The 17,268-nt window shown below is 39.4% G+C and overlaps 1 protein-coding gene and 2 long non-coding RNA genes across 6 annotated transcripts in view; 2 read left to right on the forward strand and 1 right to left on the reverse strand.

Annotated features, from left to right (window-relative positions):
* LOC136117286 (uncharacterized) overlaps window positions 1-5,165 on the reverse strand; it is an 11,172-nt gene extending 6,007 nt beyond the window's left edge. Inside the window, exons 1-2 of one of the 3 annotated variants that reach the window (XR_011604603.1) lie at window positions 4,998-5,165; window positions 3,446-3,632 (exon numbers count right to left, since the gene is read on the reverse strand). This is a non-coding gene — a long non-coding RNA (uncharacterized lncRNA). Of the gene's footprint in view, window positions 1-3,445; window positions 4,425-4,997 lie in introns of those variants that run through there. The other 2 variants (XR_011604604.1, XR_011604602.1) reach the window with 2 other exon arrangements.
* LOC118878411 (uncharacterized) overlaps window positions 1-6,600 on the forward strand; it is a 20,420-nt gene extending 13,820 nt beyond the window's left edge. Inside the window, exon 3 of one of the 2 annotated variants that reach the window (XR_005014970.3) lies at window positions 5,163-5,696. This is a non-coding gene — a long non-coding RNA (uncharacterized lncRNA). Of the gene's footprint in view, window positions 1-5,162; window positions 5,697-6,096 lie in introns of those variants that run through there. The other variant, XR_005014971.3, reaches the window with a different exon arrangement.
* up (Troponin T, skeletal muscle) overlaps window positions 1-17,268 on the forward strand; it is a 324,715-nt gene that overhangs the window by 306,429 nt on the left and 1,018 nt on the right. The gene's annotated exons all lie outside the window — the stretch shown is intronic.

The following is a 17,268-nucleotide window of genomic DNA, read 5'->3' on the forward strand; positions in this document are numbered from 1 at the left end:
TGGCGACTCCTGCGGTTGCAACATCATCCTGCCAAAGGTTATAACCCCCGGGGTGGGCGGGCTTGACCTCCAGCCCCTCTCTCCCCCGCCTGATTCTTATTTTATTTTACTTCCTTCAACGGCGGCAAATGGCGAACGCCTGTTGCAGTTGCACTTTTACTGCCCCCTTTTTTGTTGTTGAAAGCACAAAATGGCGCGCGCGCAGCAAAGTGCAACAGCAACCCCTCGAAAGTATGCAACATCGGGCCTTGCCACCCACTATCCACCACCCACAACAACCCCTCCCCTCTTTAAGAATGGGTGAAAGAGAGAGAGGGCACTGCGAATAAAATCATCGAGAGCTATGTGTGTCCGTTTGTCCATCCACTTAGCCACTTGTGGGTGGGTGGCTTGGGTGGTTCAGTTGGCTCCGTGGTTCAGTGGTTGAATACAAATTTCCCGACTGCAATGGCGAACGCAGTCAAATGTGATTCAGATGCACACGAACCGGCCCGCCAATGCATACACAAATGTGCTCGTGTCCTGCGGGAAGGACACTTCGTTAGGGGATTCCATTTTGCATATGCTCAGTGGCTCACGAAGTGCAACATATGTATGTGGGGAGTTCCCTCAAAAGCAACTTTTATCATTTCAGAAATTAGTATTATGTCTTTAAGATAGTGAATAGTGAATAATAGAAATCCTTGATATAGGATATTATACAATATATGTGAGGAGTTCCCTCAAAAGCAATTTGTATCACTTCCCAAATTAATATTACATCTTTAAGAAAGTGAATAGTGAAGAATAGAATCCCTTGATATAAGATATGATACAACATATGCGAGGAGTTCCCTCAAAAGCAACTTGTATCACATCCCAAATTAATATTACATCTTTAGAATAGTGAATAGTGAAGAATAGAATCCCTTGATATAAGATATGATACAATATACGTGGAGAGTTCCCTTAAAAGCAAATTGTATCACTTCATAAATTAATATTACATCTTTAAGATAACGAATAGTGAAGAATTGAATCCCTTAATACAAGATATGATACAATATATGTGGAAAGTTCCCTTAAAGGCAAATCGTATCGCCTCCGAAATTAATATTGCGTCTTTAAGATAGTAAATAGTGAAGAATAGAATCCTTTGATATAAGATATGATACAAAATATGTGAGAAGTTCCCTTAAAATAAACTTGTATTATTCTTGTATTATTCGTTATCCGTTGTCTAATGTCTTCGCAGAATAAAAATCTCATTAAAAACCGGTTTTTTATAAAATAATAAATGTAAGCTTTAAAATTTGAATACATAGGGAATAAGAAATGGTATTCCTTAACCATTGGATCTAAAATAATATAATAAGGATCAGAGTTCTTTGGTTTATTTTTTGGTAAACTGAAGCACGATTTCAAAGTTTGTATTGCAATACAAATAAAAACATATTTCTTTGGCACTTATGAAACATTAAATATACATTTTTTTCGTTCTTTAACATCTGAAATCAGGTTACTTGTTTGCAATTTCTAGGGTTAACTCTGCGATATCCTGATTATAACGCACACACTCGCCACCGAACAGGACATTAAACAATCGCACGCGAAGTGCTGAAGAGATGAGGGATGGGATGGAAATGGAAATGGGGATGGAAGTGGGGATGGGGTCGAGGAGCTCGTTTGCTCGTTTGGCTACAGGACACCTTTAAGGACTAGATAAGGAGTGCCCGAGGGGAGGGCGGGGCGAGGGGCAGCCAGGCGACCAGGCAGGCTGGCAACAGCTGCGAAAGCTGCCTGTCTGCCTACCTAAGCTTTCTTAGAGAGCTGCCTCAAGGACAACCCGCGTCACAGGAGCGCTAACGAGGTACAGTTGCCGCCAATAGAACGAGATAGATGGACGCATAAAGATCGAGGGATCGATTGAGCGCCCTCAGGAACAAATTAGATACTAATGGATGGAAACTGACATATCCAAACTAGAAATAGATATACTATAGAATGCAATATAAGATGGGAGCCTGTTTTTGAGGGACCGATCCACCCCTATATAAGTTGTTAGGATCAAATCTATTCAGGTAGAAATCTTAGAAAAATACCAGGATTCCAAAAAGGAGGTCTGCTTTGGGGCTTACTAAGCTTTTTATTTTAAGGTATTCCAGAGAAAATGCAAATTTAGGATAGGTTATCTAAAAAATAGAAGAGGTATTTAAAGAAAACACATTTTCAAATCATGTTAGTATATCTAAACTGATCTAAAGATTGTAATATAACAAACGTAGCTTGAGGCCACAGTAGCTATAGCTGCAATAAAAAGCATAGGTTATAGGCAATTTCTCAATTGCCTTTTAACCTGAGAATAAATAAATAAAATAAAAAAGATTGGAAGAATCAAATGTCAGGAAGTAAAGGTTAAAATTATAAGAACCATAAAATAGCCTAAAATATGAATTGAGGTATTTGCTAAAACTATTCCTTTTTCTTTGTCAGTCTGCTTTCCTACGTAACCTCCTTTTAGTTATATCCACGCCCCAGTGTTTCACTCTCTCCTTTATTTTTTCATCGGCTGTTGAACTTTAGAATTGATCCGATTTTATTCGCATCTTCCATGAATTCGCCGCCTCACTTGAGAATGTATTAAATTTAGACGCAGACGAGCCAGATTAGAATGAGGAAGAGAATGAGAAGGCGGGACGACAGACGCTCCATTCATGCCACGCGCATCTTGCGCTGTCGACATTTAAAATAGACGCCAAACACGCAACCTCTTCGTTCAACCACAGAGGAGCCTGCCCCACTCGGTGGCGCTTTCATTCTCATCCACGGCAATTTATTATCCAACTTGGGGAGCACTCCCTGTAGTCGCCGTGTCATTCCCACAATGTTGCAACGGAGTGAAGGCCCCCTCTGTTAACCAAAAGCCAAAAAAAAGAAGGAATTTCTCATCGGAAATATGAATGAAAGACAGACGGAGGAACTGGGGGAATCGGTTGCGCTCCTAAGTTATAGGATTTTAATTGATCTCAGTTCTTTAAGTGAAATTTCAGTAATCGGAACTACTACTCATAGAAGAAACTTTTAAATATTATGAGTTCTAGTTAGTTGTGTCTTATAATATCATTTCAATTGATAGACCCAGAAGGTATAAGATAACCATTAAACCCAAAAAAGAAAATAAGAAGATTTGTATGTAGGGTTATGTCCCTAAGGTTAATCGGTAAAGTATTATAAACACATTTTCTAATTGGTGATCACTAATGTTGAGTTACAAACTAAGACTGATCAGAATTTAGCTCTTATTAAGCCATCCCATTCTTTTAAATCATTCTACTACATACTTTATATCATACTATACAGAACTTTAAGATAAACTCAAACGAGAGAAGTGTTTGTTAACCAGCTTGCAGGGCATGTTAGTACAATAGGTGGGGTGTTCATATGACAAATGCCATAGGATACTTACAGATTCAATTGGCTAAACTGCTGATCATCGATTGAACGGTAGGATGTCGGTTGAAACAGCTTGAGATTGAGGTGCTATCGATGAAACTGCGGAGAGTTCTCGGTTCGGTCCAGGCTATTGATCCCTTTAAGTTTCCAATTTCTGGCTATCGGTTTTCGGTTCAACCTTCATCGATGGACGTCGCTATCTGAGAGATGTTTGATAGGTCAGGCTTTAGGATTGAATATTGGGTGTTTGCAATTTTCTCGAGGGGGTGGAGAGTCCTGCGGCCTTTCTTTTCTTTTCTACTAAATGGAGCCTCCACTGCTGCCGTCTGACTGGTTCTCTTTTTGGGATAGTATTACGCGATCAAGGACTGGGGGTTCGGATTACTCTTAATTGTGAAGATCTAAGAAAGAATTTTATTTGCAAGCCGAAACGTCTATGAAAATTGAGAGAAAGAACTTTTTGTACTGAATCGGATGTACTGAATTTGGATTTAGATCTGTTCTTGCGGCCCGCGTCCGTTTTCTCCTTTCCTTTGCTTTCCTTTCCTTTCCTTTACTTTCCTTTCTTCTTGTTTTATTTTGTTTGGGTTTTGTTATTTGTTTTTGTTCGGTCTCTTGTCTTGTTATGGTCTGTGTGAGTGTATATTTTTGATTTTGGGTAAATTTTTGATTTTTTTTGAGCGAGAAAAAAATTGAAACAGAATTGTGAGAAAGTGAAAATTTGTAGGGGCCTTTTGGCAGCTGTGATTGACAGAAGAGCCAATGATGTCTAAGTATTGGGGTGTCTACAATCATAACAACCCCAACTTTAATATGACATCTTGTTATCACGCAATTACATAAAGTTTGGAAAGGGAAAAAAAATATATCTTAACTAATTGGACTTTGAACATTATACAAAAAACGAAAGTAATTAATATAGCACCATTTTCTGAAATCTTTAAATATAATAGTAAACCTCGTTCTTAAATTATTTCAATCAAATAAACAGAAATTCCGTGATTGAAATATGAATAATATAATTCTGTTAAGATTAACAGATTATAATAATTTTAAGAAGGGGTGATATTTTCACTATTGGAGCGAAGAAATTATTATTTACAATAGTACCATACAAATTAACAAATTTTTTCCACTTTTTTTGCATAGTACTAGTGTTAGTTTTCATCCAATCATTGGGTGTTCTCTAGGGACACTACAGAACTAACCCCCTTTTAAGGTTCTTACAAATGTAGGAGCCTTAGTGGTAGGCTTGTGTGGTTTTTTGAGTTTATGATTGATTTTTCCAATGATTGATTTCGACCGGAAGTAATATTTCGTTGGCCTGTTTTCGTTGGCAATGTGGATTTTATTTGATTTGCTTTCGTTATTGATTTTTGCGTAGGTGACAACTCTGTGGGTGGGTTGCGGTGGGTGGCATTAGAGTGTGCGGGTGCGAGCGAGACGGCAGCAGCTGCGTGAGTGCGTACAAAGTAAGGCTGGAAAAACACTCTCCCCATCTCTCTCTCTCACTCTCTCTGGTTTTGTCTCTTCTATCCCTCTCTCTCTCTTTCCCATTCACTTACACTTTGGTGTGTTTCTTAAACCTCAAGAATTCTCGTAGAATACTTGTATTTTTATGCTTAAATCAGCAATTTAGCACTTTTCTTTTTTGCTTTTCACTGGTTTTTCTTTACTTTTCTTTTCTATTTTTTTTTTGTTGGTTTTTTGTCACTTTTTGGTCATGGAAGAAAAAACAACAAAAATCGCAAATGGCGGCGGCGGCGACGGCGTCTGAATCTATCTGAATCTGAAAACTATCTCGATAGCTATTTAGCTGTAAGCGACGCGGCGTGAGCTATTTGCTATTTGCTGTGAACTGTGAGCTGTGAGCTGAGAGTCGAGAGTCGAACGAACTGACGCAACGGCGACGAGTGAACTGCCTGCCCTGCCGGATATACGGATCCCAATTCCAAGGTGTCTGCTCGGCGCCCGATGAAAATGCGAGGAAAACTCTGCCACTCTGCCACTCTGCCACTCTCCTCTCTGTCCCTCTGCCACCGCCGCAGCAGCAGCTGCGTTGGCGTCAGCGTCGGCGTCGCATTTTCCCACCCATCCAAAACAGTGAAAGTTGTAAACCAAAATGGCTGACCCTGCTCCTGCGTACGTGTGAGCGTCTATCCGCTCTATCCGCTTTAAAGAGCAGCAGCCGGCTTTCACCACACTCACTCCAAACAGTCAGCGGCCACAAGAAAATGATCTTAACTTTCCAAAGGATACATAAAAAAGACAACCAGATATTCACTGGTTTAAAGATATCTTAAGAAAATGTAATAAGTGAAAAAATAAATATATATATATGGGGTTTAGTTAGGGGTAATATATTTCTTAGCATATTTCTACACTTTATAAGGAATGTTTCCTAAAAATTTGGAAGCTGTAGCTTTACTAGTTTGCGCTCTGGATAGACTCTCTACAATTTTAGGGCGAATTTTTATATAGATTTTATATTTTATATAAAGAGGTAAAATCAGAAAGAGACGTTGAAAAGTTGAAGTATCTGGTTAATTTGTTCTTAACTATCAAAGGAATTTTCTTACTTTAAAAAAGGTGAATAATTTATGTAATATATGTATTATATGTATCATTTTTGGATCTAATGTAATGATATTCGTTATCGCCTAGCTTCTGGCGATCACTGTGCCAGCTGTTGGACCTGTACTTTGCACTGCTGTTCTAGAGGGTTTTCCGACCGAAAGGAAAAACCATCCAAAAAACGCTACGGATAAACGAATATTTTCCATCTGATTGGTTTGGACCGGCTTGCTGTTGGCAGCGCAGTCGACGCCAGCGTCGACGTCGACGCAGCTGCGACGGGGGTGAGTGTGAGAAATGTGAAAAGCGAAAATTCATAGTCCCAGGCGGAAAACTCAGGGAAAAACTCTGAAAAACAAGGGTGGCCCGAGCAGAGACGCTGGCGTTTTTCCCTCTCCCTCTCTTACTTCTCTCCGCTTTTCTCTTTTCTTCTCTCCTCTCCCTTCCTCTCTCCTTCTTTCCCTTCATTTTCCTATCGCACTGTCTGTTTTGTCTGCTGGCTCGTGAAAATGTCAGGAAAATTCAAACAGCCACAGCTGCTTTACAAAGGCAAGACTTACATTTTGAGATATGAGGAAAAACAACACGAAAAGGAAAAATATCTCTCGGGAAATTGTGGATTGTATTCCACCTACGATTGCCACTTGAAGTAAGTTGTTGGCATTCGAAAATAAACAGGGCATAATTTAATTTTAACCAAGGAAAACTCTGTGAGTTACCTGATTCGTACTATCCTGTATTATATATTTCTTTTATAATTGATAGTTATGCTATTTTGGGAACTTAGTTCTATAAGACATATATTTTTATCCATAAGGAACGACGACTATCAATCATTATCCATATACCATAATTCGTTCAAGAGCAACTTTAGTTTGATTCTTTAGTTTACGCTCCATTTAAACTCCAGAAAGTATGCAATGGTTTTTGGTCAAAGGTTTCGAGAATTTTTGGATAGCGTTCCCTAACGTAATTGTTAATAATATTAATTTTATTAATATTATTTCGGTATAAGAATGTATTAAAAAATATATATAAATTCTGACATGATATAACGAAGTGGAAATATGATATTTTCCAACTAGATTTTCCCACAAGATCTTAAAAGAAGATGTTCCAAATGGCTTGTAAAGATAGTGGATTGAAGGAAAGTTAGGATCTTGAAAACGCATTTTGATCTAAGACTCTCTCTTTCCGTTACTCTCTCTCTCTGTTTCCCTCCTGCCGTCTCCCTCTAGCGCTGACCTTGCTGGCATTAAAATTTCTACTTCCTGCTCTCCTACATTTTCCCGTTCCTCTTTATCGCTGCTTCCTCGTTCAGCTAAATCCGATGCGCACCCCAGAGCAACAGAAAACATACAAATATATATATAAATTCGACTGTTACCAACCCAACTCAGCCCACAAATACATGCATACCAAACACGCACACACACACACACACACACACACACAGAGTGCGTCCCGTTTCCGAATTCCGAGCGCAACTTGCGTAGTTTTTCAACCCCAAAATACGGGACAAGGACAAGGTCGAGGATGTGGCCCTACGCCCCTGGACAGGGGCGATGGGTGCAAAATAAGTGCGATGTCCAAAACCCACCAGCCATGCTTAAATCCTTTAGCCAAGCACACACTTTATCCTTTATGCTGCACTTTTCAGAGCAAGATCTATCTATTGAAGTTCTACTTTAAGCTCATCTGGTACAATTCAACCAATTATTAGTGATTACCGATTAAGAGAATTAGGTCTATGATGAATATACATTCGAACTTGATATTTAAAAATTAATAAACAAGAATTTATGGCTTAGCCTTAAATCCCATGTTTATAAATAACATGGAGATCCGTTAATATGATAATCATATAATAAGCAAAATACTTTACAGCTATAGAAATTAAAAGATATGAAATGTTAATAGTGACATTTAAATGGGTTGATTTTGAGTTTCCACTGCTTAGCTTTTTATACAATTTAGATATAGATAAAGCATTCTACAAAAATATAGGATATAGGATAGGATTCTAATGGTGCTCCTGTAACGACCATATCTATAATTGCAATATCTGAAAAGTCATATCTAATCTATCATCTATGTAATATAAAACTGGTAATACTGATCTTGAATATATTACATGTACTAAACAAGAAATATTATATTTCTTATAGAATGAATAATATATATAATATAATAAGAATAATATAATAACATCCTTCTTAAAAGTAAAAAAAAAAGGTTTTGAGGAAAGTAATTACTTTTGAAGGACAATTTTTAAGGGGTCCCATGAAAAAAGTTCTCTAAAAGTGGTTCAATCACTTGATGGAAAACCAAAATTTTCTCGGACGCATCGGGAGGCTGTTGAACCCCCAGAAACCCCTTAATTTGTTCGCCACCACCGCTGTGTGAGCTGTGGTTGAGATGCGTTCCTGCGTTTGCCAGGAATGTTTACAGCCGGCTGGGTCTGGGTCTGGGATTGGGTTCTAGCCAGCTCTAGCCTAGTAGCGTTGCCTCCCCTGCACCGCAGGACGAGTACGATATTACGGGTAGGGGTAGGCAAGGGAAAGGGAAGGTAAAGCCACCACCCACCCCTAAGGCAACTGCGACGCATTTTTGTGTGTGCGTCCTGTGCGTTGCCATGCTGCGATTTCCATTTCGATTTGGGATGGATGGGATCGTATGGAATGGGATGGGACAGGATGGGAGTATGGTATTGAGTGCACGGTAAAAAACGAAACAGCTGTATCAGTGGTGTCACAAAAATATTTTATAAACCCTCATAAGGGCAATTTCGGTATCAAAATCAAGTAAATGACTTAAAAGCAACTAAATAGTGGGCTATAAAAAATATAATCCTAAAATTTAAGCAAATTTACTCTTAAGCACATACAAAACTCTAAAGACTTCTGTAACACCCTGATTTATCTATAAAAGGTGCCTAAAAGCAAGCTACTATATATTTGAATCCCAAAAGAAAGTCCAAGGATATCCTTTTTATTTCATAGCATACTTTTAGATACCTTTTCTGATGATTTTAAACATCTTAGGATTACTGTAAGTTTTTGTTTAGTATAAAACAAGCTAAAATATATTAATTTTTTTTATCTTCTTTGCACATCACTAGGAAATGCAGCTATCTATCTACAAATTATATGCAAAATCATCAAAAAGATTAAGTATTCTTTATGTGTGGGCTGGAATGAGTTGTAGTGGGATAGAATGGTATGGGGAACGTTGGAACGCACATCGGACGTTCCATTCCGCTGCGTTCCCGCTTTTTGTGGGGGTGTCCCGTTACGCACTCATTCGCCATCTCTGTTGCACCCCCGCCACTCGACAATTACCGTTCGAGGATCAAAAGCGGCTGCGAATGAAAAACGGGACTTGGCCCATTCTCCTCTGTTCCTCTCCCGTTCCGCTTGCCCCCCTTTTCTTCCTGATTTTGCCCTTTGCTTTATTTACTTTTTTATTATTATTATTTCATTAGATTGCAACCCTCGTGTGTCTCTATTCTGGCATCTCCCCTCCCTTTCCGTCGCCAATTTTTGTTGTAATCGTCCCGTCGTGGAACAAGGACAAATAATGTGGGGGGAGGGGGGTGTGTACTATGGGATGGTGAGTGCGTACTTTGAAATCTTAACGGAACATGGATGTTTATTGCGCCCAATGCGGATTTCGGCTGGCGCTGACGTCATCGCCATTGTAGTGGAGTTAACCCCTCGAGGGTGCAATTTATTCATCTTCAAAGTTTGGCCACTTTCCTTAACTTTCTGAAAATCCAAGACATACGGTTGTCTTGGATCTCAAACTATGTCCTACATTTATTAAAAAAAATACGTTCTTTTCTTACTTTTTATATAGAAAACCCCTAAAAAGCCTTATTTTTATTCCGTTTTCACTTTATTGTAACCCCTTAAGACATTAAACAAGCCGTCGGATGAAATGGTAAATCAATTTTAAACATAGGGTTTCCAGTAACAGTTGGTTGGTTGAAAACTTTGTTATTTTTGAAATATCTTTTCAGCATAGTACATTTATGGTTTTATAAAACCAATTTTAAGCCACTTAATGATCTCAAGAAAGGGAGGCTTACACATTGATTTTCCATATAAATCGACGTCTATATATAACATTTAACATATAATAGTGAAGTTCTTTTTTATTCAATTGTGAATATCATCAAAAACTAAGTTATAAGTTATCCATAAAATGTTCTTTTGTGTTCTTTTACTGACTAAGCTTGAATATTTCTTGTATAGATGGTTCTATAGCAAGAGGCGAGTCACTCTCTTCGGATCGGATCCCCCATCTAAGGCTTTCTTCAGGCGTTCTTCTCCTCTTTCTCCTCCTTCTGTTACTGTTACTGGAGTTTCTTATTCTTCTGCTGGTGCGATGACCTCAATGCGTTTTTAATAAGTTCTCGAAACTCGGGAGTCGGAACTCGGAACTCGGGAGTGGGAACTGGGGAGTCGGGTCTTGGAAGACGTGACCCGGCTGATTGGATGATGGCAATCTCACGGCAGGACCTTACACCACCCTCCCCCCCCCCCCCCCTCTATGTTGCAAAGAAAGCGCGTGCGGCATGCAACGTGCATCCTGCGATCGAAAGCGAGCGAAAGTGCCTGCATGTCCTCAATGGCACACTCTCCCTTGGGGATTCAGGATTCGGGACTCAGGACTGAGGACTCAGGACTTGGAACTCGGGACCCAGGAGCCAGGACGCAGGACCCAGGTTATTCATACATATAAACTTTATTTCGGGGGTCAGGCCTTGCGAGATCGACGGACAGAGGACACAAGACCGAGGACCCTATCATCGGCAATCGGCGATCCTTGATCTCGTCGCCAGCTGCACCTGCAGGACATCGCTGGTGTGTTTGTTGGTTTTTCGCTCGCTTCTTTCGCTTCGCCCCCCTTTTTTTTTGTTGAGACGACCGACGACTACCCATTTCTCACTCGCTAACGGTTCCCTGTTAACGGTATTGCACCTGGGAGGGGTGCTTAAAACGCAAGTGTTGCCATAGATGCTGTCCCACTTGATCCCGATCCCCTTTGGCAGCTACCCCCTATTTGCAATTTGCAATACGATCCGCACAATCTTGACTCTCTCTTATAATTATCAAATCAACCAACCAACGAACAGCGATAAATGAACCAGGGCATTAAGGATAAAGGATTGCATTTCACCAGAAAAGAATGCAAGAGGAAGAGGGGGGGGGGGGGGGGGGTGAGTGCAGTCGCGTGGCAATGGCAACCCTCTGAACTTCCACGTTGCATCGTTGCAGCCTCCTCTTGTCTTCTTCTTCAGCGACATGCCCATGCATCTTGGTCCCCGCGTCCCTCACAAAACACTGAAAGAAATTAGCACAACGGATGGAGCAAATCTGCCTTATATGGTGAAAATATAACACAAAACATTGGTTTAGGCATCCTTTTTTTATAACAATTTACTTGTTTTTTTTTAAATATAAATACCATCATCAAGTCAAAAAAGGAGACAACGATTTTGTATTACAATCTAATTTGAATTTCTCAGTTGAATAAATAAAGTTAGTTAAATAAATACAAAACAAAAAAAAAATATTTTTTGTTTTGGAATTATGTACCCTACCAATATTTAAGTTTTTAGAGCGATTTATGAAAGAGCACACATGAGTTTTCACAAACTAAAGAATTCGCGTTTTCTTTTTCGCAATTTTATCACAGTTTAATGCTGTGGTAAATTCTAGTATTCTAGTTTAGATTCGTTCTTTTAATAGTAGAGCAAAATATAGCCATTCTATACATATTTGTATTCCTAGAGGGATTTATAAGATATTTTGAAGGTTATGAAGGAGCTTCTATGGACTGAAGAATTCGCGTTTTCTTTTTTTTTTCTTTTCTTTTCATAATTATTAAGACACTTACACTTTACGTTTAGTAGAGAGTTAACTTAACAATCTTTTCAAGACAATGACAATTTCTTTTACTTGTGCCTTCAATGGGACAATGATAATTTATTTCTTTAAAATATTTTCGTGCCCGTGTACTTCTGCCAGTTGCTGCAGGATCTCCTGTGCAATCTGATCTGTGTCAGTGACTCCCAGTTGGCCCGTCCTTCGGTCCCTCAGTCTCCTCTTTGCATACGAGTGGCTCCCAAGTGTCTTAATCAGCGCTTAATGTGTTGTGATTGCGTAATTGAGAGGAGGGCAGCTGGCTGCCTGGTTTTACCTGTGGCAAGGGCACGCGTCACTGGTTGCAAAAACTACTGAGCTGCTGGGCTGGTGAGTTGCTCACCTGCCTGCCACCTGAGAACTGAGCTGAGCTGAGCTGAAATGAACCGAATCGAACCGAACCGGGACTCGCCCCAAAAATGAAGCAATTATGCACGCGCTTTTTGGGGCACATTGAGGACCGAGAACCGAGACTTTGCGAAAAGGGGGCAGGCGAAGGGGGCGTAGTTCGATAATGTTGTCAGCTCAATTACAAGCTATTGATGGCTCCAATGTACAAAGAAACAAGCGGAAAACACCGAAAAGAAATTAAAACATAAAATTTCAATATGCAGCGGCATTGAGAAAGAGTAAATATTCACCATGCCCTGGCAAAAGGTATTAAATTCCTTTAAAGAGTGTCTTGAAAAAAGGTAAAAAAAAAGAAACATTAACATGGGGCATGGCCGGGGGGCGATACCTTGGGCATCCCGTGGGGCGATAATGCTCGGGGCTTAAGTTGCAAGCTGGAACTAAACTAACAACGCATAAAGGAAATGGGTCTGTGAGCACAACGGACCCGATAATGTCCCAATTAATGTGCACATACAGCACTCAGGGACTCCAGGACACCAGAACTCCAGGAGCTGGAAAACCGGACCTCCGATATCCCAAGTGCACTAAAAAACACACATAAGTTATAAGCGGATGGCTGATAATTTCTTATCTTATTTTTTGGAACAATAATCCATTAGCTAATTTTAAAATGTGAGCAATTATATTAATATTGAATTTGATGGATAAATAACCAGTAAAACTGATAACTATAACTTGTACTGGTGAACGCACTGTCTTTATATTATATTTTTTATTTATTTTCTCATTGCAACAATCCAAAAATCATATTAGAAAAACTCTTCCAAAAAATAAAAATTTTCCTAAATCGAACACATGTTTCTATTTAATACTAATTTTGAATATAATAAAAATGATTTTTCTTAGGGCCGATTTCTCAATGTCAGGTTAAGGTTCTAGTTTGTTATCTGTCAGACATTACATGATATTGAGAAACTGAATTTTTTCGAAACGGAAATTTAACTCAATGTCAAAACCTAACATTACATTGAGTAAAACTTAAACTTTAAATTTGTATTAACCAAATGATTGATAAAAATTATTATAATTCTACACCTAATTACTAAGGTTAATTTAAAACAATCTATAAGAAAAGTCTAATTTGACAGGCCAAAGTTAATGATATTATGAACTGCTAGGAATTAAAAAAGAATTACATGAAGGTCTTGGCGTTTCATGGAATTTATAAAAACATTAAACAAAATGATGTATTCATTCGTTTATTATTATTGTTATTATATGAAAATTCGCTTGTTTTAATAAAAGCTGAAGATGAATTTGCGAACGTACATGTGTATTATTTTACGTACCCCATTATCTTATGCAATCAATCGACTGGGGCAAGATACTATATCTTTGAAGTGGCTTATCCATACTGAGGGAAGGTGTCAGCGGCAGATTGCAGACCCTCTACTGGTTATTAGCCAGGTTATTATCGTTTATAAAATAAATAAGGCCCAGGCAACAATAATGATAATAAGCAGTCGAAAATTGAATAGCTGAGGGAGCTGAGGGCCATCTGCAGGCCACCCAGGACATGGTGTACAGGATATGGGGCCTTTGGGATATGGACACGAATGCCAGGACATTCGCATCGCATCCTTGTTGGCAATGCGACGCTTGGCCTCATTAACGCCGCGAATTAACGGGCATTTAGCCAGAGAACAAAATGCACAAAATGCCCAAAAGCCGAGGACACCAACGAAGTTACCCGAGCCCAAAAAAAAAAAAAGTGGGGTGGTGATCAGGATAAGGGGTTCCCAAAAACCTTGCATGTCTGGCGGCCATAAAAATTCATATTTAAAATGCATAACAATGAGTGCCGCACGCGAAGCTTTAACGGGCGAACGTTAGGATCGTATGGGATGGGATCGTGCAGGGATCATATGGGATGGGATCGTACAGGGATCGTATGGGATAAGGGGATCAAGGATCGTTTGGCGGGACTACTGGCACCCACATATAACAGCAAAACAGGGTTGCATTTTTTTTTTCATTTTTGGCCACACAACAAAAGCCGACGAACAAACAACGAAATTAAGCTGGAATTTTGAGTGGCACGAGCCAGCGATCCAAGCGATCCTTGCGATCCTCGATCCCGCTGCACTGCACTGCTTATCCTTAATTTCGCTGGCCCTGCTGTCGTCCTGAAACCCCCCACTCCTCCCTGGCTCCTTCGTTTCGGGACAGGTGCAAACTCTTTTCTTTCGTTTTATTTATTTTTTATTTTTCGGCTGTTTCGTGTGTGTGTTTTTCTGCTGTCGGCCGTCGGCCGTCGTCTGTCCCCCAAAAAGTCGCTGCCTGAGTGTCCCGAGAGTGTCCTTACCCCTTGATCCTTGAGCACACAACACAAAGACAGAGAGACACACGAGCTGCATTAATTCGCTTCTTTATTTTTCGGTAATTGCCGAAAATGTTCCGAGTGAACGAGCGAATCCCCGTGCCCACACACACACACCCTGGCCACGTCTGCGTGTCCTGATCCTGCGTCAGCCGGATTAGGCGACCCCCCTCCTCCACCGGATCCTCCTCATCCTGATCCTTTGCGCTTGATTGCGATTTCACGTTCCTCTCATTTTTCAACAGTTTCAGCAGCCGTGCGATCATTGACTCTTGTCAGGCAATGAATATATTTATATATATATATATACATGTCCTGCGGCAGTGCCCCGATCGTCCTTAGACCCCTTTTTTTTGGTTCATCTGGGGTCCCCTTGCCCAGTTTCGAAATTTGTTTCACCAAAGAAATGCATTAAATTCTTGTTCCTACACATTGTTTGAATATTAGGAATACTTTATTGATTTTAAAACACCTAAATCAAGAATTTAAAATTACCTTATATATGGAATAATAATAATATATTTAGAATATTAGTTTCCGTTTTGTATTATATCTAACTAGCAAGCTGCCCAAACAGTCGGTCTTTTATCTGTGCGCCTTGATTTGATCAAACTACGACTGAAAAACCACTAGAAAATTAGTTTTTTTGACCAAAATCTGAATCACAAAAATAACCGATGTACCTTATAAAAACTGAGAAAATGGGTCAAAAAATAAATGTTCCTTAAAGTGATGAGGATCAATAGCATTTGTAGCAAGCTGCTCAAAACAGTCGGTCTTTTAGCTGTACGCCTTGATTTGGCCAAACTACGGCTGAAAAACCACTAAAAAATTTGCATTTTTGACCAAAATCTGAATCACAAAAATAACCGAATAAAAAATGAGAAAATGGGTCAAAAAATAAATGTTCCTTAAAGTGATGAGGATCAATAGCATTTGTAGCAAGCTGCTCAAAAAAGTCGGTCTTTTATCAGTACGCCTTGATTTGGCCAAACTACGACTGAAAAACCACTAAAAAATTAGTTTTTTTGACCAAAATCTGAATCACAAAAATAACTGATGTACCCCCTTATAAAAAATGAGAAAATGGGTCAAAAAATAATTGTTCCTTAAAGTGATGAGGATATATAGCATTTGTAGCAAGCTGCTCAAAACAGTCGGTCTTTTAGCTGTACGCCTTGATTTGGCCAAACAACGGCTGAAAACCACTACAAAATTTGAATTTTTGACCAAAATCTGAATCACAAAAATAACCGATGCACTATTAGATACCCCCAACCTAATGAACATTATAAAACAAATTCCGCATAAAGAGTTTTCTGGGGACAGCTGAAGATCAGAGATTTGACCGTTAAACCTAGAACAAGCTAAACTTGATGAGCGCCATTCGCGATCCTCATCCTCGACAGATGCTGGCATCCTGGTCAGTTGGTTTCCTGGTCCAGTGGTCGCCTTTCTTCTGGCTAGTTTTGAATAACAAAGAGGTCCGGTTGTAGCCCGATCCCGTGTCCATTGTGTGGATCTCAAGAGTGGGCCAGCTGGCCAGAGGTTTTCACTTGGGATGCTGGGCGCCCGCCGCTTCTCACGCTGCCCACTGCCCACTGGTCACTGGTTACTGGTCACTGGTTGCTACCAGTTGCTGACCAATTGTTGAATTCAAGCCGAATTCCACCCAATTGCCGGACAGCTGTGGCCCAAAACTGAGGAGCCAACACCGCAAACAAAGCCCAAAGAAACCAACAAAACCCAAATCCGGCTATGGAAAGCTGTGAAACTAGAAAAGCTTTTTGTTATTCGACTCCTTTGTTGTACTTGCCCCGTCACACGCTCTCAAAGGGGACTCGCACAATGGGCCTAGGTCCTAGGACTCGTAGGACTCCTAGGAATCAAGTCGCAGACACTTTCGACATTTGGGCGCTGTCTCGTCTCAGCGGGGCGGGCAAGGAGTTGGTCCAAGGCGCCCGGAACTGGTTAGGATGAATTAAGCTACACAAAAGAATCTTCAACATTTGTTTGACACTCAAATTTAATATTAATTTATTCATTTAAATTTCAATGCTCAACAAAACGATACTTCCAAATAATACCACTTGACTTACGTGTGTCGAAAATGATAACTTATGGTTAAAAATAAAAACTTTACCAACATGATAACCTATGGTTAAAATTTAAACATTTGTACTTTATGAATTTCAAAGTGCACTTTCTTTACATGCTGGCTTGTTTCTTAATTATATATCATATTGATACACGTTTCCATAGGATTCCTTTTTGAATTTGGTAGTGCTATGAACATATTCCAAAACAACATGTTATTTCATTATACACACTTTTAGACACTCTTTTAAATGACTTCTAGAAACTTAAAAAAAAACATTTCTCAAATAAGATTACTTAAGACTAATATAAATATAGGATGCTTATACTACATATTGTCTATAATATTTTTTTCTGTCATATATTTTTTAAATTTAATTTAATATAACTAATTGAATTCGTTTTAAAATAAACATGTAATTTATTTTGAGCGCCATCTATCGCTTGATTTCATTTGACACTTTTTCTACACGGTTTTTCTTGTGGGCGACATCTAGCGGT

Source organism: Drosophila suzukii, chromosome X (assembly GCF_043229965.1).
Source record: "Drosophila suzukii chromosome X, CBGP_Dsuzu_IsoJpt1.0, whole genome shotgun sequence".
Classification (NCBI taxonomy): Eukaryota; Metazoa; Arthropoda; class Insecta; order Diptera; family Drosophilidae; genus Drosophila; species Drosophila suzukii.